The sequence below is a fragment of the Rosa rugosa genome, chromosome 2 (genome assembly GCF_958449725.1).
Source record: "Rosa rugosa chromosome 2, drRosRugo1.1, whole genome shotgun sequence".
Lineage (NCBI taxonomy): Eukaryota > Viridiplantae > Streptophyta > Magnoliopsida > Rosales > Rosaceae > Rosa > Rosa rugosa.
Window position 1 is genome coordinate 59,956,041 of NC_084821.1, and position 22,922 is coordinate 59,978,962.

Consider the following 22,922-nt stretch of genomic DNA (forward strand, 5'->3'; position numbering starts at 1 on the left):
AGGCTGAGTATGCAGAGTTATGTAGCGAGCTCATGAAGAATCATGTTTTTGCTTGACTGGACCATAACCCCACACATCATGTAATTGACAGAGAATCTTCCAAGTCTAATGTTAGCAAAATGTAGTAACAAAAGGTACAAAAGAAAAGTGGACTAACCTTTCAGATGAGGTAGTATCAATCCCTACATTCAACTTTAGCATCGATACAACCTCCTCTGCAATCCTTTGTTTCTCAGCAGAAACTGGCCCAGAAAGCAACAACAGATCCTTTTAGTACCAACTTTCTGCACTAAAAGAATGTATATCACAAAACAACCTTCTACCTGCTTTCACTGCCTCTTAGCTAGTTCCTCATCCACACCTGAAGAAAAGACTTTACCAAATATATACTACTTGACCATATAAACTCTGTTCCACCACCTTATCCCCAACAATCTTTAGCTTCAAAATTCTTTCACGGCCAAGCTTTTCAATGATGGATCTGACATTTATAAAGAGATATCTAGAGTATTAGCTTGATCACATAACATGCAAAGTAGAGTATGCTGAACTGGAACCAGTACGGTGTTGATAAGGATAAAATGTTTGTAAAGGAAAACCATAAAAAAGAAGAAACACTTTATACTATTTATAAAGCAACAACAAGTTTATTAGATTCTTTTTTTCTTTGTCAGCAAAAATTTCTTACATTAAAAAACAGGGAGTCATATCTTTTGAATGAGGCTTAAACAACCTAGCTTCAATGCCGTGATTCAAGCTTGAGCTAAGGGGAGTCCCACACGAATAGTGCAAACATCACTGGATATAGTTAAAGATTTATTATCTATAGTGGGTGTAACTCCATAAACCTTTCTAGACTCTCACTAATTAAACTAGTCACATATCGGATTATCGGTTTACTCTTGTAAGAGAGAAGCTTATAATTTCCACCGGCCCTTATAGCCAAAGTGTATATCAAAACAATCCTTCGACTTTGTAACCCATACATACATAAATAAAGAAAATCAGCAAATTTAAATAGGATTTACTTGAACGCATAATCCCATCTTATATTTGCGGAAATGGAAAACGTATAAACTATCAAGCAACAACTCTACAATCTGTGATATTGCAGAAATTTGGAAACAGACTAGGAGCTATCAGTGGCTGAATTCCTCGTGTTACCACCTTCAGAGACACCATTGCCACGAGGGAAAAAAATACAAACAGTACCCAACCTATGGCCGACTCCGAATTTCTGTACCCAAGTTTCCAAAACTATCACAATGGTACCCCAAATATCTTGCCCGACCCAACATATGTTAACCTGCGTGCCACGTGGCCTATTTGATGGGTATTTGCGTCATTTACTTACCCACCCTTTTTTGGGAAATAATCTGCAGCTTGGTCCCATTTTCTTCTTCTTCTCCCTCTTCCTCCTCTTCTCCTCCTTGTTCCTCTTAATCTCCCCCTTCAGCTCCGCCATTCTCTCCTTGTACGCCTTCTTCACCGACTTGTTCTTCTCCCTCTCCTCGAATGTCGTCCCTTCCGGCTCACCTGAACCGCTGACCACCTCTGCTTCCGCGGCTGCTTCCACTTCCGCCCGGAGACCTTCCCGGCGATCACGACGTCGTAGCTCGGCTGGCCGAAGACTGGTTTGTCCGGATTGTCCGAGGAGGACACCGCGGATCGCTTCGCTGGAGGTGGGTAGGCGGCGTCGATTTCCATGGCGGCATCTTCGTCGTCGGCGGCGGCTTCGGGGTTCCGCTTGCGCTTGTAGGTTTTGCCATCGAAGCCTTCGTCTAGGCAGCGGAAGTCAATTGTGCAGGCCATACAGTGAAAACTAGGCTTACCCAGCCCTATTCTTGAGTCCCTTTACTCTCTTCCTCTCTTCCTCTCTCTGTATCTCTGCCTCTCTTTCTCTATCGTTCCGATTTGTTCTCTCTCTCTCTCTCTCTCTCTCTTCCCGACTTGTTGTATCTTGATCTAGTATTTGACCACCAAAATTTGTTCAGTTCTGTTTGGACCCAAAATGAACATTTTGGCCTGACAAGGCACGTCTTGGAGAAATTGAGCCAATATCAGTGGCTCAAGCTATATATTGTCGACAAGCTCGAAATATATATTTAGAGGCTAAATAAAGCCTACTATGGAAGTATGACAAGTCAACTTTAGCATATTTTCCTACTTCGGTTAGGAAAAACCGAGCTAGACAAGGAAGGAGGGGTGGCAGACTAACCAAATGAAATCGAAATGTGCTGAAACTTTCCAGATCCATTCTAGACAGCCCAAGGATCATTTCTTATGAAAAGTGCAAGAGCTTTTTTTGAGTGGAAGGCCTTCAAACAATCAGCCCAATTTTCTACAGAAGCAAAACTGGAAAACTGGACCTGTAAGAGGTCCAGCAGCATTTTCGGCCCAACCACATGGAATAAAAATCTGAAAATTTGTCAGGATGATCTACACTCATAGTGGAACATTTCATATGAAGAAGTCGAAGGCATATAATGAAGTCTTGTTGGAGAAATAATTGAAGGAATAAAGGGGCAGAAACTGACCTAAAACCAGCTCAATATTCACATGTTCATGTTTCCTACCCACATGAAGAAAGCTAGATGCTTTTCTCTTTTTCCTTGGATATATTTTTCTTCTACAATCTCTTTAATAGATCATCACCACTTCCATGTTGCTGCACCTTCATGCTTTGCTTTCATTTCATCTTTTCTCTATCTTTTCCATATTTTACAAGTGAACTTAGATCTACTTTCATTATTTTTCTTCCACTCATCATTTCACTCTTCTTTTTCTTCCCTATATAAACACCTTCTCCTCTCATTCTAACACACACACATTCACATTCACAACATCAAAACATCTCTAAGATGATCTAAGTTCTCTCTAGAGCAAACCTCTCTAAGAGCAACTCCTCTCCTTCTCTTTCTCTTAGCGGTGATCACACTCCTAGTCCTAGTCTTCTCAGAAGGCGACTTTCAGTGCCACCAAACCCTCTGTTAACTTGCTTCGGTCCTAGTCTCCTCGGGAGCCGACGGTAGTGCCGCGACCACAACGGTTACAGAACCAGCCAAGCAAGGGTAACGCCCTAGCAACCTAGCCAAGCTAAAGTCACGCTTTAGCAAGATCTCAACATTTCCCGGTGATTTCGCTCTGCTCAATCTGCAATATTGAGTATCGATTGTGTTAACAAGAAGAAACTTCAGCAAAGTCCTCACCACGAGGCAGAAAGAATCCCCACGACGAGGTTGGTGCTCTCCTCGTCTACAATCGCTTGAAAGAAGTCAGGTTAAGGGACACCCCCGACGACCGCACCTGAACGGTGCTGGCACGCCCGCGCAAGAAAAGAGACTGTTGATCAGCTGCAACAAAATTGGAGCCAAACAAGTTCTTCTTATGCCTAGTTGATTAATTAATCAAGATAAATTTTCCAATAGAATTATGAATGGATCTGTGGGGATACCTCTTCTTTTCTTCTGGGGTTGTAAAGAGATTTTGATGATGACGGTGGCAGTGGTGGTGGCGGTGGTTATGACAGAGAGGTAGGCTTCTGGTTTCAGAAGGGATAGAGAAGATGAAGGAGAAATGGATTTCTTTTGGCAAAGAAAGAGAAAATGGATTAGAAAGCCAAAAATTATGGTTTTATTTTTCTAGCCGTAGGATCTTAGAGTGGGTGGAAATGAAGGGCTGATATTCCTTTATAAGTAAATACATAACTAATAAAAAAAATTCAGTTAAAGAAAAATACTAATAAAAATTAAAAAATAAGATTAAGGCATGCATTGACTAAAATATCCCTGAAATTATGCCACCTAGCATAACAATTAACACTGTTATAGACAGCGTGTATAAATGTTAGGTCGCGCTAGATAACCTGGGTACCATTGTGATAGTTTTGAAAACTTGGGTACAGAAATTCGGAGTCGGCCAAAGGTTGGGTACTGTTTGTATTTTTTTCCCTTGCCACAATGACAACCTTAAAATAGTCAAACAATGGCTACAGTGCATTGTATATATCCAAAAGTCATAGCACGTTGGTAAATATATCAACAAAATAAAATAAAGGACTAAATACTGTTTAGTCATTGAGCTTTTGACCATAAAACACTTCAGCCCCTGACCTTCTAATTTCACACGTTTAGTCCCTGTACTTCAAAATTTCAGACCAATAGGTCCTTACTGTCTAAAAGTCGCAGCGAAATGTCTATTATGCCCTCAGTTCTTTTTTTTTAATTAATTAATTATTTTATTTTTTTTTGGAAAATGAATTTTTTTTCCCTTTCTTTCTTTCTGTTTATTTTTTTCTGTTTTTTTTTTCCTTTTTTTCTTTCTGTTTGAAAAAAAAAATAATAATAAAAAGAGAGAAAGAAATAAATTTATTATAAAAAAAAAAGAACTTAGGGCATAATAGACATTTTGCCGCGACTTTTAGACGGCAAGGACCTATTGGTCTGAAATTTTGAAGTACAGGGACTAAACGTGTGAAATTAGAAGGTCTGGGGCTGAAGTGTTTTATGGTCAAAAGCTCAAGGACTAAACAGTATTTAGTCCTAAAATAAATAAACAAAATATGATGTTTATTACCTGGAAATTGCATCCCCACTTTTACTATAGGATGTCAATATGACCACAGGTATTCCTTCATTGTATGCATCATCAATAAATCTGCAAATGGGAATCAGAAATAGGAGTGTTACTCTTTGATGCTGATGGACACAAAAGGAAATGCAAAATTGGCAAAACCAAGCCATGTTGAAATGTGTAGAGAGGTCTCTCTATGTTAACTGATACACCAACAGACTAAGGGGGGTGTATTCAATTCAGATTTTAAAAGATTTTGTTTGAGTTTTTATAATCCATGGATTTACTTAATCCACGGATTGTTTAAATTCTATATGGACTCTGATTGATTATAATAGATTGATTTACTAGTATTTGTGTAGATTTTACAAGTACTTATGATGTTTTTGATAGGTTAATTTTTTTTTTCTTTCTTCTTCTTTAAAAGCAATGGATGTATGGATCCAACTATAATACTATATAAGTGACAAAAAAGTAAGTAAGTAAGTATGTATATATATATATATATATATATATATATGGCAATCTACCATTCTTTATGTTGTGTATTATATGAATAATAAAAGAAAACTAATCAACCAAAATGTTATACAAAAAATAAAGTATTAAACTAATGACATAATTTATTTCATATCTAATCTACAAAAGAAACATGTGTGTATGTAATGCCCTATTCTGGTTTTAGATGAATATATGTATATATATCGGCACCCGACTTCGGGTTTGATTAAAAAAAAAAAAAAACGTGTGTATGTATCATCTTAACAATACCAATGAAAGTGATCTTAATTAGCTAGAAGGATTAAGGCTTCCAGAGCTATAGTGATAAAAATAAAAAAATTATTAGATGAGAACAGAGGCAGAGGCAGAGGAGGATAGTGGGAAGGTAGGTCTAAGACAAAATGGATGAGTGTCACCTATTGAGAGTTGTTTTTTTTTTTTCTTTTTTTGGTGAAGAGGTTCTTCATTTTTTGAGTGAGAAAAAATCCATCAAAATCTCTTGGGAAGTGGTTGGATTGTTTTTGAGTTTTGATATGTATAAAAAGCACTATAAAATCCTTTAAAATCCAACATTTAATGAAATCTTTAAAAATCGGTATACTTTTGAATATCTACAGATTTGAATGGATAATTTTAAATCTTAATTGAATACATCAAGATTTTAAAGGATTGTTTAAAATCTCAATTGAATACCCATAGACTTTCAAAATACAAAAAAATCTTGTAGACTCTTAAATTAATACACCCCCCTAAGTGTGTTTTGGTCATGAAGTGGATCGTCAATTCTAACCTTCTATCACAATGTGCTCAATTCTAAACAAGTTGAAAGTTTTTCTTTTTGATAGTCTCGTTTTTTATAGCCATAGTATAAGTGAAAATAAGTGATATTACAAAAAACAAAAAAACAAAAAAAACAAAAAAACAAAAAAAAACAAAACAAAACAAAAAAGGTAATTTTTCAAATTTATTCTTGAAAAATGAGTCACATGTTTGGCACATGTCAGTTTTTAATGGAACATTAACGAAAGTTAGTGATAGGTACCATTTGAAATGAAATTGAAAAGTTCAGGTACTGGTTGTAATCAAATTTGAAGTTTAGGTACCATCGATAAGATAGATGATAAGTTCATGTACCATTTGTGATAATAACCCCTACGGTCATTTAACCATCAGTCTCTCTATCTGAGCGAAAAGAAACCATCGAGAATTAGGTGGTAGCTCAGCAGAACACGTGTCAGTGGCATTTGAGTAAAATACGAAACAAAAGGGGCAAAAGAGTCTTTTCAACTCCCGAGTGAACAGCCCTACAGTGTAACTCACGTTTAGTATATAGTAAATTACTAATATCCTTCATTATTCAAATTCAAGATATCTCATTTATTCTATGTCACTTTTGTGACCAATTTCAATAGTTCTTTGACCTTTTTCAATAGAATATAATATGAGTGGTTCTATTGAGACCTCTAAATTTTCTCACTTGACCTCCTTATTTTTTGGATAAAATTGAAACCCATTTTTACCCTTCAACAAAGTGAAAAAAAAAAAAAACAGCTCACATGATCTCAACCAATTGATTCAATCTTCCAAGAGTTCTTGAGTGCAGCGCCATGTCTTCTTCTTTTTTCATGTCCTCCATCTTAGGCTTAAGAATGCATAATCCGATTGCAAACTTTGTTTTGCCATAAATTTGGATAAACTATGATGGTGAAATGAAGATATATATAACACTATGTTTTCATTCCTACGAAAAACAGATGAATCTGGAGAAATTCTGTTTATCAAATCCGCTCCCAGAATTAAAAAGGACCAAGAATCATCTGAGTAGATTTTTCTTTCACAAAAATAAAATCAATTAATTGTAATAACCGGTTTTTCTTTTAACCAAAACAGTTGGTGGCAAACACCTTTGTTAAAAGGAAGGGTGTTCCTTGATTCAAGGCCGGTGTCTTAATCATCATTCATGATTATGCATAATTGAATAATCATTCAATCATACCAGACAACTCTCTCTCACTCTCTCTGTCTCACGTCCGAAAACCATCCAAGAAACAGAGCAATCTTCATCAACTCATCTCTCCCTCCACCGACCACCAATCAAGACCAGACCAGTTCCTATAGTTCCACCTCGTTCTTGCGCAGCTACCAGTGGCAACCTTGCACCGCAACACGGCCGGCAGTGGCGGCGGAGGACACGGTTCCGTTTTGAGCTCGATTTGGTTCTATCTCGATATCTTGAGCTACAGGCCGCCAATTCTCTTGATTCTTGTCTCATTGGATTCGCCTCAACATTCTGAACAAGCACCAAGAAGGACCAGACCTGGGAAGAACGATTTCACGTTCATCGGAGCTCGACTGGTTTAGATCGACAAACAACCCTTCGATTCGTGTATCTCGAGTTACAGACCACCTCTTTATGTGATTCTTGGCTTAGTGAGTTCTTCTTGAAGTTCTGAACAACTCTCCAGAAGGAATCGAAGCGTTTCGTTGAAGTTTTTACGTCGAAACTCAAGCTCGCCGGATTCTGGAATTTTTCCGACCACCGAAGCTTTCGATCGGTATATCTCGAGCTACAGACCATATTTTTCTGTGATTCTTGAACCAATGAGTTCACCTTGAGTTTCTTAACAACTCTCTAGAAGGGATCGAAGCCTGAAATTGAAGTTTTGACGTCGAAATCAAGCCTTGCCGGATTCTGCAAATTTCGCCGGATTCTGGAAATTTTCCGGCCACCTCGACTGTTTTAGGTAATTTCAACCACTTCCGGTCATTTTCAGCTTACATGGTAGTTATGAAAGTTGTTAAGCATGATGAGAGGAAGAGGAGCAGCCCGGCCCCGACACCATTGGCGGTGGTCGGCGGCGGCTCTGCCACTAATTCCGGCGGCCCTTTCCGGCCACCTCCGGGGGTTAAAAATATAGTTTCTGTGCATTTTTAGATTCTATATTTCAATACGATCATCTTGATATATTATATGCAATTTTTGGATATCGTATGATTAAGTTATGAATTTTTAAGTTTCGATCGATTTCGATCGTTAGATTTGTGATATGTGAAGTTAGGACCGTCAGATGGACTTGTAGTTTTGATATGATGATCTTATGACTGTCCCAGTGACTTTGTGTGGTCATGGGCGAAGATCCGACCGTTGGATCTTCGTATAAATGCAAAACAGTGATTAGGGAGGCGATTCGTGAGAATCCGTCCGTCGGATTTTCGTATAAAATTGTGAAGATGTTAGTAAGGACGATTCAGGAAGATCCGACCGTTGGATCTTCGTGATGATTTTTGGAGGGTGATCCTAAGGGCGATCCGTGAGGATCCGACCGTTGGATCATCATTTAATTTCGATCCGACCGTTGGATTGTCGTTTGAATATGTTTTTGAGTTATTGGCTAAGTTAAGGTCATGTGTGATTAGGTGATTGACGGTCTCCCTTGGGTGAGCGATTTCGGTGTGTATTGTGTTAAACTGAAGACGCAGCGGGAATATCGAGGTGAGTAAATCGCACATGGTTCATTCACGAACCGAAATTCGGTGATTTTATTTAATTGAGAAATTGTGGAAATTGTTTTATGAAAATAAATATTTGTTTTAAATTATATGGACTTGATCGACTACGGTCCATAGGTAAGTAAAATGTATTTAACTATAAAAAAAATGAATTTCTAGATTTTATTGCATGTGAACTATAGTTGGTATTAGTGGTCACTCTTGTGTGGGTGACTACATATATATATATTTACGTGGAATATATATTGGATGGTGTGATTTACTGAGTTATATTTTGAGCATTACCCTTTGGAATATGTGATTTATCTTAGATGTTGTGTTGTCTATGATAATGGGTAATTGAGTAAAGTGCGATAGTTGAGTCGTTGAGATGAATTAAATGAGGAGTCGAGTGAATTGAGAAAAGCAGTCATTCGTAAGGTGAACCTTGGCCCAGGTGACACTTTACGATACAGTTAGAGCTCTAGTCTGTCTGCCATCATACTGCTTGGGGGATAAACGAGTTATCATATGCCCTTGGGTATGACATCACATACTGAATGGGATGATTAATATAATTAATCATAAGCCTGTAAGTATGATATACTGAATGGGGTGATTAATATAATTAATCATAAGCCTGTAAGTATAATATACTGCATGGGATGATTTATATAAATAAATCATAAGCCTGTGAGTATATATTGAGTAAGAAGTTGTTTATTTTTGAGTAGTCATGATGAGATGTGAGTTGATTGATGCTTGAAGTGACGTTGTACACTTCAATTCTTATGCAAAACAAAATTAAAATGTGCTTGAGTTGATTGTGTTACTTTAAATCGTGCAATCCTTTCGTTTACTCATACGAGCTTTGCAAAAAGCTTACCGGGTTTGTATTGTTGCAATCCCGGTACACTATTCAAACGGTGTAGCGGGTAATCCTGCAGGTCAGGAGAATCAGGGCGGTGATCGAGCCGGTTAGAGTATTTGTTATAGTTATACAGCATTTGTAATAGTGAGGTGAGTTAAGCTCATTGAGCCTTAGAATTTGATTTGGTGAGAGTGTGTTGTAATAATTAACTTGAGGATTTGATTTATTGTAATATTGAGAGGTGTGAAGTGTGGTTGTTTTGAGAAAAAAATTCAGGTTGTATTTATGTGAGTTGTATTAATTCATGTTTCGGATTTGGATTTGTTATTCAAAATCCGGGGCGTGACAGTTTGGTATCAGAGCGTAAGGTACATATTTGGTGATAATCAGTACTCCCCGAGTGATGGCCCGTCTGCAGCGGATCCCCATCGTATACTCTTCGGTACTGGTATAATCATTGGGTATGTCTTAGTATGGGGTCTAGACAGCGTGTATGTCAGTAGGACGGTAGAGTTGTCTTCTAAGTTCGTATTAGAATAAGTTTAGTTTCCGCAGGTTGTAATCTTTGAGGAATGGAAACCTCCGGATTTAACTCTGATGAGTCAGTGAGGATTGTTTATGGAAATGAGTTTCCTTTTGTATGTAGAAGTGTTTGGTTGAAGGCATGGTGTGGACCTATGCTCGTATCTGATGTGGATACGAGTATTAATTGATAGTAATTTTGCCTTCTTAAGTTGGACATACATATGCATTTGAATAGATTCTAGACTCATGTGGAGTTGTGAGTAGTGTTGCGGTTAGGGAAGAAATTATTGTGGTTAATTCTTCCATGTGCTTGTAAGTTGTTGAGCAGAGTTTGAGGTGCGAGAACGGAGTTTGATCTCGTGTTTGAGTGATTGAGACGAACGACTATATATTTGAGTTCTCTCCGAGTACCTAAAATCTTAAGGGCTATTTGAAGTGGGACTAGTGGTAGTTTTAGTATTTCTAAATTTAAATCGAGATCCGAGGAACATGTTTTGTATACGTGGTTGATGTTGCGAGCATCATTTTGATTGATATTTTGCGTTTCACAAAGACAACTGGATTGGAAATTCTCCGTTTGGACACCTTGGTCTGTTGACCTGACTATGACTTGTGGACATAGTTTTATTTAAGTGAAGGAAATTGATTTTGTGAACTAGTTTTCTTAAGTTTTGGATCGTAGTATGGAGTTGGACTGAAGTGAATTTGAGGTTGTTTGTGTTTTAAGTTTAAGTAGGCGGGACACTTAAAGTTTTGAAATGGAGTTTGATCTTGGTCGGTAAATAATGGGGAGATTTAGAGTCAACTCTCTGTAAATGTTATTAGATGAGGGTGTGTTTCTGTGGTGATGGATTTTAGGAGAAATGGTTAAGTGCAATTTTGGGTATTGATTGTAGTGACATTGTTGGGTATCCATAGTGGTTCAAGTGAATTACTATGCGATATGGAGTTTGATTCGGTTTCTAAATCGTAAATTCATAGGGTATGAATTGTGGTAAGTTTAATGGAGCAATTAATAGAGGAAATGGTTGAGATTTTATAAGAGTTGTAAGAGTAACTCTAAAGACGTGGGTTTTTCCTAGCTAACTCAGGATGTGTTTAGCTTTATAAATCCCTAATCCTATCGATGAAATTGTTGTGTTTGGTTTGACTCAGAGGATACTAGCTAGACCTCGATGCGACTTAATTGATTGTTGGATTCTTTTTGAGTGATTGTTTTTATTGCATCATTATGAAAGATGTGTGCAGTAGAGTTGTTTATGGTTTTGAAAATAGTATTGGGTGACCAAGGTTCGATCCTTGGTGTTGTTGTTGGTTAAACAAAAAGAAAAGAAAACATGCACACCATCTTATTGATTTTACATTACAAAAAAAAAAAAAAAAAAAAAAAAAAAAAAAAAAAAGGAAAACGAGGACCATGCTATACTAAGCCTAGTCAGCAGCTCCGGATGGATTGAGGCTGAGCTCAAGAGAAACGTTTGAGCCACTGTGGTAACCGCCTGAGCCACCAGAATAGTAACCAAAAGCGCTACCTTCCTCGGAAGTAGCCTTCAGGTTACCAAAGACGTCCTCGCCGTGCACGGGGAACAGAGGAAGAGTTTGAACCTCCTGGTGATCTCCTCCTCGTTGTTGCAGGGATGTTTGTCCTCCTGTTGTGCCAAAAGAGTTGTACTGGTATTAGTGTTGAAGTGTGAGGAAGAATATGAAACAAAATTTAAATCAAGAAATCCTTCATTACCAGTAGAATAGGTGGAACCAAAGTTGAGATCAATGGATCTACCATCATCAGTAGAACTAGTGGACCCAAAATTGATGTCAATGGATCCACCAGCTGGCCCAAAATTGATGTCGATGGATCCACCAGCACCAGTAGAACCAGTGGACCCAAAATTGAGATCAATGGATCCACCAGTACCAAGAGAACTAGTTTCCATGGGCACTGGAGCAGCCTGATTACACCTATTCATCTGCTTCTCTCGAGCCCTGACGTTCTGGAACCAAAAGTAAATGTTCTTACCCTCAACATGTCCATACTGGTTCAGCTGGAGGCAGATCTCGTGAATGTGCTCTGTAGTTGGGCACTTAAATCCCTTGACGTAGTAAAGATCCTTGAGGATTCTTATTTGTTCTGGAGTAGGAATCCACCTGGTACGGCTTCGCCAGAAATCCATGTTGGCACTACTTCCAGCTGCTTGGGTGTTTCCTCCCTCCTCTGTTGGTTGCTGTTGTTGTGGTTCCATTTGTTGCGGGGTTTGGAGCTCCATTAGTTGCAGAGTTCGTGGCTCTTGGGTCATGGAGTGAGAGGATGTGAAAATCGAGGAATACATGGTTTAGTGTTTGAGGGAGATTTTGTTAGAAGGATTGGAGTTGTTGAACTGGTGATTGGAGATATGAGATTCTCAGAGGAAAGATGAGATCGAATCTTCAAATGGAAGAAAAGATCTGAGAAAGAAGGATTGAAGATTTGGAGGAAAAGATTGAAGATCTGAAAGTTCAGAGGAAAGATGGGATTGAATCAACTAGATGGGAGAGAAGATCAGAAGAGAAGGATCGAAATTGATGAAGAAAGGATTTGAGAAGAGAAAGGCTGAAGAGTTGAGAGAGAAAGACTTGAGCTCGGAAGAAAATTTCTTTTCTTTTGGAGTGAACAGTTTTTCTCCAGAATGCACCTATTTATAGAACAAGGTGAGCAGATCTCCACCGTTGGATGAACGATCTCAGAATTTGAATCCACGCGTTGGATTAAAGTCGCCCCGAAACCCGGAAAAGCTGTTGGCGCGTGTTGAGCGTGTAAGGGGACAGGCCGAACCTCGAGACGCTGTGGCAGACAGCTTTAGCCGAAAGTGATTTGCTTTCCGTAAATCACGGAAGAGACGTGTCGTGGCACGTGGAGTGTACCGACAGTTTGTTGTTATTCTATCGCTTATGATAGAATAAATAAAAGAAGTTGCATGGATAGTAACGAGAGCAGCTGGTGCTCTAGTGGTTGAAGAGCAAGGCTCTTGTACAAGAGGTCAGAGGTTCGAACCTTGCCTCTCGTTTATTTTTATTATGTTCGCTTATGACATAATAAGTATAACATTTGTACACATTATATTAAGCACAGCTTGTGCTCCAGTGGTTGGGGACAAAGGTTTCGTGCAGCAGGTTGAGGTTTCGAACCTTGCCTCCCCCGTTATTTTATTTATGTCGCTTATGACATAATAAATATAACACGTGAGCATATATTAATGAAGGCAGCTCTTGCTTCAGTGGTTGGGAGCAAAACCTTCGTGTTCGAGGTCGGGAGTTCGAACCTTACCTCTTACAAATATTTTTGGATCCCGTATATGCTTGATATACGGACGTATATACGGTATGTACGGTATACATATGTATATATGGTCTGTACGGTATGCATACGTATATACAGTTGTACGATATGCATACGTATATACGGTCTGTACGGTATGCATACATATATACGGTATACCTACGGTATGTACAATTTCATACCGTAGCCGAGCTGGAAGTCGGTGGGCCGATTGGTAGGCCCAAATAGTAAGCCCAATTGTTCGGCCGATTGGTAGGCCCAAATAGTAAGCCCAATTGTTCGACCCGAATGGTAGGCCCAAATGTTAAACCCAAATTGGTTCGGGCCGGTTCGAAATGTGGATGGTTCGGTTTCTTCGGCCCAATTGGCCAGCCCTAATGCCTAGCCCAAGGATTGAGCAAGCCCAAGTCATCATCACTGGGTGACATGTTTTATTGGCGTGCTTTTGAGAATGATTTGTTTTGAGTGATGCTAATTGAGTAGCGAAACGCTTTGTGGGAGTGTTTACTGTGCTTGTATGCCAGTACAGGATGACGATCTGTGTGAAAACAGCTATATGTGCAATGTCACGTGGTGATTTGAGTGTGGGTTGCTTGAGGCAATTGTTGTGTTGAAAATTTGAGAAATGATGCGGTGAAGGAATGTCATGTTGATGACTTAAGTGGGAATGAGGATTTCATCTGTGAATTCTTGTTGTGTGAGTTTACGTTTGTGATGAAAGGATTTAGTGGCCATAGGAATGTATTTTTATACAAAGGGCTGCGGCTTTGTCGATTACTACAGTTTTGGGAAAGATGGAGATTCGATGGTTAGGTTAACCGTAATCGAGAGCAATTAACTTGCGCTTAAATTTCGGGACGAAATTTCTTTAAGGAGGGTAGATTGTAATAACCGGTTTTTCTTTTAACCAAAACAGTTGGTGGCAAACACCTTTGTTAAAAGGAAGGGTGTTCCTTGATTCAAGGCCGGTGTCTTAATCATCATTCATGATTATGCATAATTGAATAATCATTCAATCATACCAGACAACTCTCTCTCACTCTCTCTGTCTCACGTCCGAAAACCATCCAAGAAACAGAGCAATCTTCATCAACTCATCTCTCCCTCCACCGACCACCAATCAAGACCAGACCAGTTCCTATAGTTCCACCTCGTTCTTGCGCAGCTACCAGTGGCAACCTTGCACCGCAACACGGCCGGCAGTGGCGGCGGAGGACACGGTTCCGTTTTGAGCTCGATTTGGTTCTATCTCGATATCTTGAGCTACAGGCCGCCAATTCTCTTGATTCTTGTCTCATTGGATTCGCCTCAACATTCTGAACAAGCACCAAGAAGGACCAGACCTGGGAAGAACGATTTCACGTTCATCGGAGCTCGACTGGTTTAGATCGACAAACAACCCTTCGATTCGTGTATCTCGAGTTACAGACCACCTCTTTATGTGATTCTTGGCTTAGTGAGTTCTTCTTGAAGTTCTGAACAACTCTCCAGAAGGAATCGAAGCGTTTCGTTGAAGTTTTTACGTCGAAACTCAAGCTCGCCGGATTCTGGAATTTTTCCGACCACCGAAGCTTTCGATCGGTATATCTCGAGCTACAGACCATATTTTTCTGTGATTCTTGAACCAATGAGTTCACCTTGAGTTTCTTAACAACTCTCTAGAAGGGATCGAAGCCTGAAATTGAAGTTTTGACGTCGAAATCAAGCCTTGCCGGATTCTGCAAATTTCGCCGGATTCTGGAAATTTTCCGGCCACCTCGACTGTTTTAGGTAATTTCAACCACTTCCGGTCATTTTCAGCTTACATGGTAGTTATGAAAGTTGTTAAGCATGATGAGAGGAAGAGGAGCAGCCCGGCCCCGACACCATTGGCGGTGGTCGGCGGCGGCTCTGCCACTAATTCCGGCGGCCCTTTCCGGCCACCTCCGGGGGTCAAAAATATAGTTTCTGTGCATTTTTAGATTCTATATTTCAATACGATCATCTTGATATATTATATGCAATTTTTGGATATCGTATGATTAAGTTATGAATTTTTAAGTTTCGATCGATTTCGATCGTTAGATTTGTGATATGTGAAGTTAGGACCGTCAGATGGACTTGTAGTTTTGATATGATGATCTTATGACTGTCCCAGTGACTTTGTGTGGTCATGGGCGAAGATCCGACCGTTGGATCTTCGTATAAATGCAAAACAGTGATTAGGGAGGCGATTCGTGAGAATCCGTCCGTCGGATTTTCGTATAAAATTGTGAAGATGTTAGTAAGGACGATTCAGGAAGATCCGACCGTTGGATCTTCGTGATGATTTTTGGAGGGTGATCCTAAGGGCGATCCGTGAGGATCCGACCGTTGGATCATCATTTAATTTCGATCCGACCGTTGGATTGTCGTTTGAATATGTTTTTGAGTTATTGGCTAAGTTAAGGTCATGTGTGATTAGGTGATTGACGGTCTCCCTTGGGTGAGCGATTTCGGTGTGTATTGTGTTAAACTGAAGACGCAGCGGGAATATCGAGGTGAGTAAATCGCACATGGTTCATTCACGAACCGAAATTCGGTGATTTTATTTAATTGAGAAATTGTGGAAATTGTTTTATGAAAATAAATATTTGTTTTAAATTATATGGACTTGATCGACTACGGTCCATAGGTAAGTAAAATGTATTTAACTATAAAAAAAATGAATTTCTAGATTTTATTGCATGTGAACTATAGTTGGTATTAGTGGTCACTCTTGTGTGGGTGACTACATATATATATATTTACGTGGAATATATATTGGATGGTGTGATTTACTGAGTTATATTTTGAGCATTACCCTTTGGAATATGTGATTTATCTTAGATGTTGTGTTGTCTATGATAATGGGTAATTGAGTAAAGTGCGATAGTTGAGTCGTTGAGATGAATTAAATGAGGAGTCGAGTGAATTGAGAAAAGCAGTCATTCGTAAGGTGAACCTTGGCCCAGGTGACACTTTACGATACAGTTAGAGCTCTAGTCTGTCTGCCATCATACTGCTTGGGGGATAAACGAGTTATCATATGCCCTTGGGTATGACATCACATACTGAATGGGATGATTAATATAATTAATCATAAGCCTGTAAGTATGATATACTGAATGGGGTGATTAATATAATTAATCATAAGCCTGTAAGTATAATATACTGCATGGGATGATTTATATAAATAAATCATAAGCCTGTGAGTATATATTGAGTAAGAAGTTGTTTATTTTTGAGTAGTCATGATGAGATGTGAGTTGATTGATGCTTGAAGTGACGTTGTACACTTCAATTCTTATGCAAAACAAAATTAAAATGTGCTTGAGTTGATTGTGTTACTTTAAATCGTGCAATCCTTTCGTTTACTCATACGAGCTTTGCAAAAAGCTTACCGGGTTTGTATTGTTGCAATCCCGGTACACTATTCAAACGGTGTAGCGGGTAATCCTGCAGGTCAGGAGAATCAGGGCGGTGATCGAGCCGGTTAGAGTATTTGTTATAGTTATACAGCATTTGTAATAGTGAGGTGAGTTAAGCTCATTGAGCCTTAGAATTTGATTTGGTGAGAGTGTGTTGTAATAATTAACTTGAGGATTTGATTTATTGTAATATTGAGAGGTGTGAAGTGTGGTTGTTTTGAGAAAAAAATTCAGGTTGTATTTATGTGAGTTGTATTAATTCATGTTTCGGATTTGGATTTGTTATTCAAAATCCGGGGCGTGACAGTTTGGTATCAGAGCGTAAGGTACATATTTGGTGATAATCAGTACTCCCCGAGTGATGGCCCGTCTGCAGCGGATCCCCATCGTATACTCTTCGGTACTGGTATAATCATTGGGTATGTCTTAGTATGGGGTCTAGACAGCGTGTATGTCAGTAGGACGGTAGAGTTGTCTTCTAAGTTCGTATTAGAATAAGTTTAGTTTCCGCAGGTTGTAATCTTTGAGGAATGGAAACCTCCGGATTTAACTCTGATGAGTCAGTGAGGATTGTTTATGGAAATGAGTTTCCTTTTGTATGTAGAAGTGTTTGGTTGAAGGCATGGTGTGGACCTATGCTCGTATCTGATGTGGATACGAGTATTAATTGATAGTAATTTTGCCTTCTTAAGTTGGACATACATATGCATTTGAATAGATTCTAGACTCATGTGGAGTTGTGAGTAGTGTTGCGGTTAGGGAAGAAATTATTGTGGTTAATTCTTCCATGTGCTTGTAAGTTGTTGAGCAGAGTTTGAGGTGCGAGAACGGAGTTTGATCTCGTGTTTGAGTGATTGAGACGAACGACTATATATTTGAGTTCTCTCCGAGTACCTAAAATCTTAAGGGCTATTTGAAGTGGGACTAGTGGTAGTTTTAGTATTTCTAAATTTAAATCGAGATCCGAGGAACATGTTTTGTATACGTGGTTGATGTTGCGAGCATCATTTTGATTGATATTTTGCGTTTCACAAAGACAACTGGATTGGAAATTCTCCGTTTGGACACCTTGGTCTGTTGACCTGACTATGACTTGTGGACATAGTTTTATTTAAGTGAAGGAAATTGATTTTGTGAACTAGTTTTCTTAAGTTTTGGATCGTAGTATGGAGTTGGACTGAAGTGAATTTGAGGTTGTTTGTGTTTTAAGTTTAAGTAGGCGGGACACTTAAAGTTTTGAAATGGAGTTTGATCTTGGTCGGTAAATAATGGGGAGATTTAGAGTCAACTCTCTGTAAATGTTATTAGATGAGGGTGTGTTTCTGTGGTGATGGATTTTAGGAGAAATGGTTAAGTGCAATTTTGGGTATTGATTGTAGTGACATTGTTGGGTATCCATAGTGGTTCAAGTGAATTACTATGCGATATGGAGTTTGATTCGGTTTCTAAATCGTAAATTCATAGGGTATGAATTGTGGTAAGTTTAATGGAGCAATTAATAGAGGAAATGGTTGAGATTTTATAAGAGTTGTAAGAGTAACTCTAAAGACGTGGGTTTTTCCTAGCTAACTCAGGATGTGTTTAGCTTTATAAATCCCTAATCCTATCGATGAAATTGTTGTGTTTGGTTTGACTCAGAGGATACTAGCTAGACCTCGATGCGACTTAATTGATTGTTGGATTCTTTTTGAGTGATTGTTTTTATTGCATCATTATGAAAGATGTGTGCAGTAGAGTTGTTTATGGTTTTGAAAATAGTATTGGGTGACCAAGGTTCGATCCTTGGTGTTGTTGTTGGTTAAACAAAAAGAAAAGAAAACATGCACACCATCTTATTGATTTTACATTACAAAAAAAAAAAAAAAAAAAAAAAAAAAAAAAAAAAAGGAAAACGAGGACCATGCTATACTAAGCCTAGTCAGCAGCTCCGGATGGATTGAGGCTGAGCTCAAGAGAAACGTTTGAGCCACTGTGGTAACCGCCTGAGCCACCAGAATAGTAACCAAAAGCGCTACCTTCCTCGGAAGTAGCCTTCAGGTTACCAAAGACGTCCTCGCCGTGCACGGGGAACAGAGGAAGAGTTTGAACCTCCTGGTGATCTCCTCCTCGTTGTTGCAGGGATGTTTGTCCTCCTGTTGTGCCAAAAGAGTTGTACTGGTATTAGTGTTGAAGTGTGAGGAAGAATATGAAACAAAATTTAAATCAAGAAATCCTTCATTACCAGTAGAATAGGTGGAACCAAAGTTGAGATCAATGGATCTACCATCATCAGTAGAACTAGTGGACCCAAAATTGATGTCAATGGATCCACCAGCTGGCCCAAAATTGATGTCGATGGATCCACCAGCACCAGTAGAACCAGTGGACCCAAAATTGAGATCAATGGATCCACCAGTACCAAGAGAACTAGTTTCCATGGGCACTGGAGCAGCCTGATTACACCTATTCATCTGCTTCTCTCGAGCCCTGACGTTCTGGAACCAAAAGTAAATGTTCTTACCCTCAACATGTCCATACTGGTTCAGCTGGAGGCAGATCTCGTGAATGTGCTCTGTAGTTGGGCACTTAAATCCCTTGACGTAGTAAAGATCCTTGAGGATTCTTATTTGTTCTGGAGTAGGAATCCACCTGGTACGGCTTCGCCAGAAATCCATGTTGGCACTACTTCCAGCTGCTTGGGTGTTTCCTCCCTCCTCTGTTGGTTGCTGTTGTTGTGGTTCCATTTGTTGCGGGGTTTGGAGCTCCATTAGTTGCAGAGTTCGTGGCTCTTGGGTCATGGAGTGAGAGGATGTGAAAATCGAGGAATACATGGTTTAGTGTTTGAGGGAGATTTTGTTAGAAGGATTGGAGTTGTTGAACTGGTGATTGGAGATATGAGATTCTCAGAGGAAAGATGAGATCGAATCTTCAAATGGAAGAAAAGATCTGAGAAAGAAGGATTGAAGATTTGGAGGAAAAGATTGAAGATCTGAAAGTTCAGAGGAAAGATGGGATTGAATCAACTAGATGGGAGAGAAGATCAGAAGAGAAGGATCGAAATTGATGAAGAAAGGATTTGAGAAGAGAAAGGCTGAAGAGTTGAGAGAGAAAGACTTGAGCTCGGAAGAAAATTTCTTTTCTTTTGGAGTGAACAGTTTTTCTCCAGAATGCACCTATTTATAGAACAAGGTGAGCAGATCTCCACCGTTGGATGAACGATCTCAGAATTTGAATCCACGCGTTGGATTAAAGTCGCCCCGAAACCCGGAAAAGCTGTTGGCGCGTGTTGAGCGTGTAAGGGGACAGGCCGAACCTCGAGACGCTGTGGCAGACAGCTTTAGCCGAAAGTGATTTGCTTTCCGTAAATCACGGAAGAGACGTGTCGTGGCACGTGGAGTGTACCGACAGTTTGTTGTTATTCTATCGCTTATGATAGAATAAATAAAAGAAGTTGCATGGATAGTAACGAGAGCAGCTGGTGCTCTAGTGGTTGAAGAGCAAGGCTCTTGTACAAGAGGTCAGAGGTTCGAACCTTGCCTCTCGTTTATTTTTATTATGTTCGCTTATGACATAATAAGTATAACATTTGTACACATTATATTAAGCACAGCTTGTGCTCCAGTGGTTGGGGACAAAGGTTTCGTGCAGCAGGTTGAGGTTTCGAACCTTGCCTCCCCCGTTATTTTATTTATGTCGCTTATGACATAATAAATATAACACGTGAGCATATATTAATGAAGGCAGCTCTTGCTTCAGTGGTTGGGAGCAAAACCTTCGTGTTCGAGGTCGGGAGTTCGAACCTTACCTCTTACAAATATTTTTGGATCCCGTATATGCTTGATATACGGACGTATATACGGTATGTACGGTATACATATGTATATATGGTCTGTACGGTATGCATACGTATATACAGTTGTACGATATGCATACGTATATACGGTCTGTACGGTATGCATACATATATACGGTATACCTACGGTATGTACAATTTCATACCGTAGCCGAGCTGGAAGTCGGTGGGCCGATTGGTAGGCCCAAATAGTAAGCCCAATTGTTCGGCCGATTGGTAGGCCCAAATAGTAAGCCCAATTGTTCGACCCGAATGGTAGGCCCAAATGTTAAACCCAAATTGGTTCGGGCCGGTTCGAAATGTGGATGGTTCGGTTTCTTCGGCCCAATTGGCCAGCCCTAATGCCTAGCCCAAGGATTGAGCAAGCCCAAGTCATCATCACTGGGTGACATGTTTTATTGGCGTGCTTTTGAGAATGATTTGTTTTGAGTGATGCTAATTGAGTAGCGAAACGCTTTGTGGGAGTGTTTACTGTGCTTGTATGCCAGTACAGGATGACGATCTGTGTGAAAACAGCTATATGTGCAATGTCACGTGGTGATTTGAGTGTGGGTTGCTTGAGGCAATTGTTGTGTTGAAAATTTGAGAAATGATGCGGTGAAGGAATGTCATGTTGATGACTTAAGTGGGAATGAGGATTTCATCTGTGAATTCTTGTTGTGTGAGTTTACGTTTGTGATGAAAGGATTTAGTGGCCATAGGAATGTATTTTTATACAAAGGGCTGCGGCTTTGTCGATTACTACAGTTTTGGGAAAGATGGAGATTCGATGGTTAGGTTAACCGTAATCGAGAGCAATTAACTTGCGCTTAAATTTCGGGACGAAATTTCTTTAAGGAGGGTAGATTGTAATAACCGGTTTTTCTTTTAACCAAAACAGTTGGTGGCAAACACCTTTGTTAAAAGGAAGGGTGTTCCTTGATTCAAGGCCGGTGTCTTAATCATCATTCATGATTATGCATAATTGAATAATCATTCAATCATACCAGACAACTCTCTCTCACTCTCTCTGTCTCACGTCCGAAAACCATCCAAGAAACAGAGCAATCTTCATCAACTCATCTCTCCCTCCACCGACCACCAATCAAGACCAGACCAGTTCCTATAGTTCCACCTCGTTCTTGCGCAGCTACCAGTGGCAACCTTGCACCGCAACACGGCCGGCAGTGGCGGCGGAGGACACGGTTCCGTTTTGAGCTCGATTTGGTTCTATCTCGATATCTTGAGCTACAGGCCGCCAATTCTCTTGATTCTTGTCTCATTGGATTCGCCTCAACATTCTGAACAAGCACCAAGAAGGACCAGACCTGGGAAGAACGATTTCACGTTCATCGGAGCTCGACTGGTTTAGATCGACAAACAACCCTTCGATTCGTGTATCTCGAGTTACAGACCACCTCTTTATGTGATTCTTGGCTTAGTGAGTTCTTCTTGAAGTTCTGAACAACTCTCCAGAAGGAATCGAAGCGTTTCGTTGAAGTTTTTACGTCGAAACTCAAGCTCGCCGGATTCTGGAATTTTTCCGACCACCGAAGCTTTCGATCGGTATATCTCGAGCTACAGACCATATTTTTCTGTGATTCTTGAACCAATGAGTTCACCTTGAGTTTCTTAACAACTCTCTAGAAGGGATCGAAGCCTGAAATTGAAGTTTTGACGTCGAAATCAAGCCTTGCCGGATTCTGCAAATTTCGCCGGATTCTGGAAATTTTCCGGCCACCTCGACTGTTTTAGGTAATTTCAACCACTTCCGGTCATTTTCAGCTTACATGGTAGTTATGAAAGTTGTTAAGCATGATGAGAGGAAGAGGAGCAGCCCGGCCCCGACACCATTGGCGGTGGTCGGCGGCGGCTCTGCCACTAATTCCGGCGGCCCTTTCCGGCCACCTCCGGGGGTCAAAAATATAGTTTCTGTGCATTTTTAGATTCTATATTTCAATACGATCATCTTGATATATTATATGCAATTTTTGGATATCGTATGATTAAGTTATGAATTTTTAAGTTTCGATCGATTTCGATCGTTAGATTTGTGATATGTGAAGTTAGGACCGTCAGATGGACTTGTAGTTTTGATATGATGATCTTATGACTGTCCCAGTGACTTTGTGTGGTCATGGGCGAAGATCCGACCGTTGGATCTTCGTATAAATGCAAAACAGTGATTAGGGAGGCGATTCGTGAGAATCCGTCCGTCGGATTTTCGTATAAAATTGTGAAGATGTTAGTAAGGACGATTCAGGAAGATCCGACCGTTGGATCTTCGTGATGATTTTTGGAGGGTGATCCTAAGGGCGATCCGTGAGGATCCGACCGTTGGATCATCATTTAATTTCGATCCGACCGTTGGATTGTCGTTTGAATATGTTTTTGAGTTATTGGCTAAGTTAA

General features: G+C 39.7%; 2 long non-coding RNA genes and 1 pseudogene across 2 annotated transcripts; 2 read left to right on the plus strand and 1 right to left on the minus strand.

Annotated features, from left to right (window-relative positions):
• Positions 1 to 1,129: 1,129 nt before the first annotated feature.
• LOC133731174 (uncharacterized) lies at positions 1,130 to 1,812 on the minus strand (annotated as a pseudogene).
• Positions 1,813 to 7,677: 5,865 nt separating this feature from the next.
• On the plus strand, positions 7,678 to 10,097 carry LOC133728948 (uncharacterized). The gene is made up of 3 exons (XR_009856112.1): positions 7,678 to 7,817; positions 8,491 to 8,566; positions 9,495 to 10,097. It is a non-coding gene; the product is annotated as an uncharacterized LOC133728948 (long non-coding RNA).
• Positions 10,098 to 14,688: 4,591 nt separating this feature from the next.
• Positions 14,689 to 17,321, plus strand: LOC133728947 (uncharacterized). The gene is made up of 3 exons (XR_009856111.1): positions 14,689 to 15,041; positions 15,715 to 15,790; positions 16,719 to 17,321. It is a non-coding gene; the product is annotated as an uncharacterized LOC133728947 (long non-coding RNA).
• Positions 17,322 to 22,922: the final 5,601 nt, after the last annotated feature.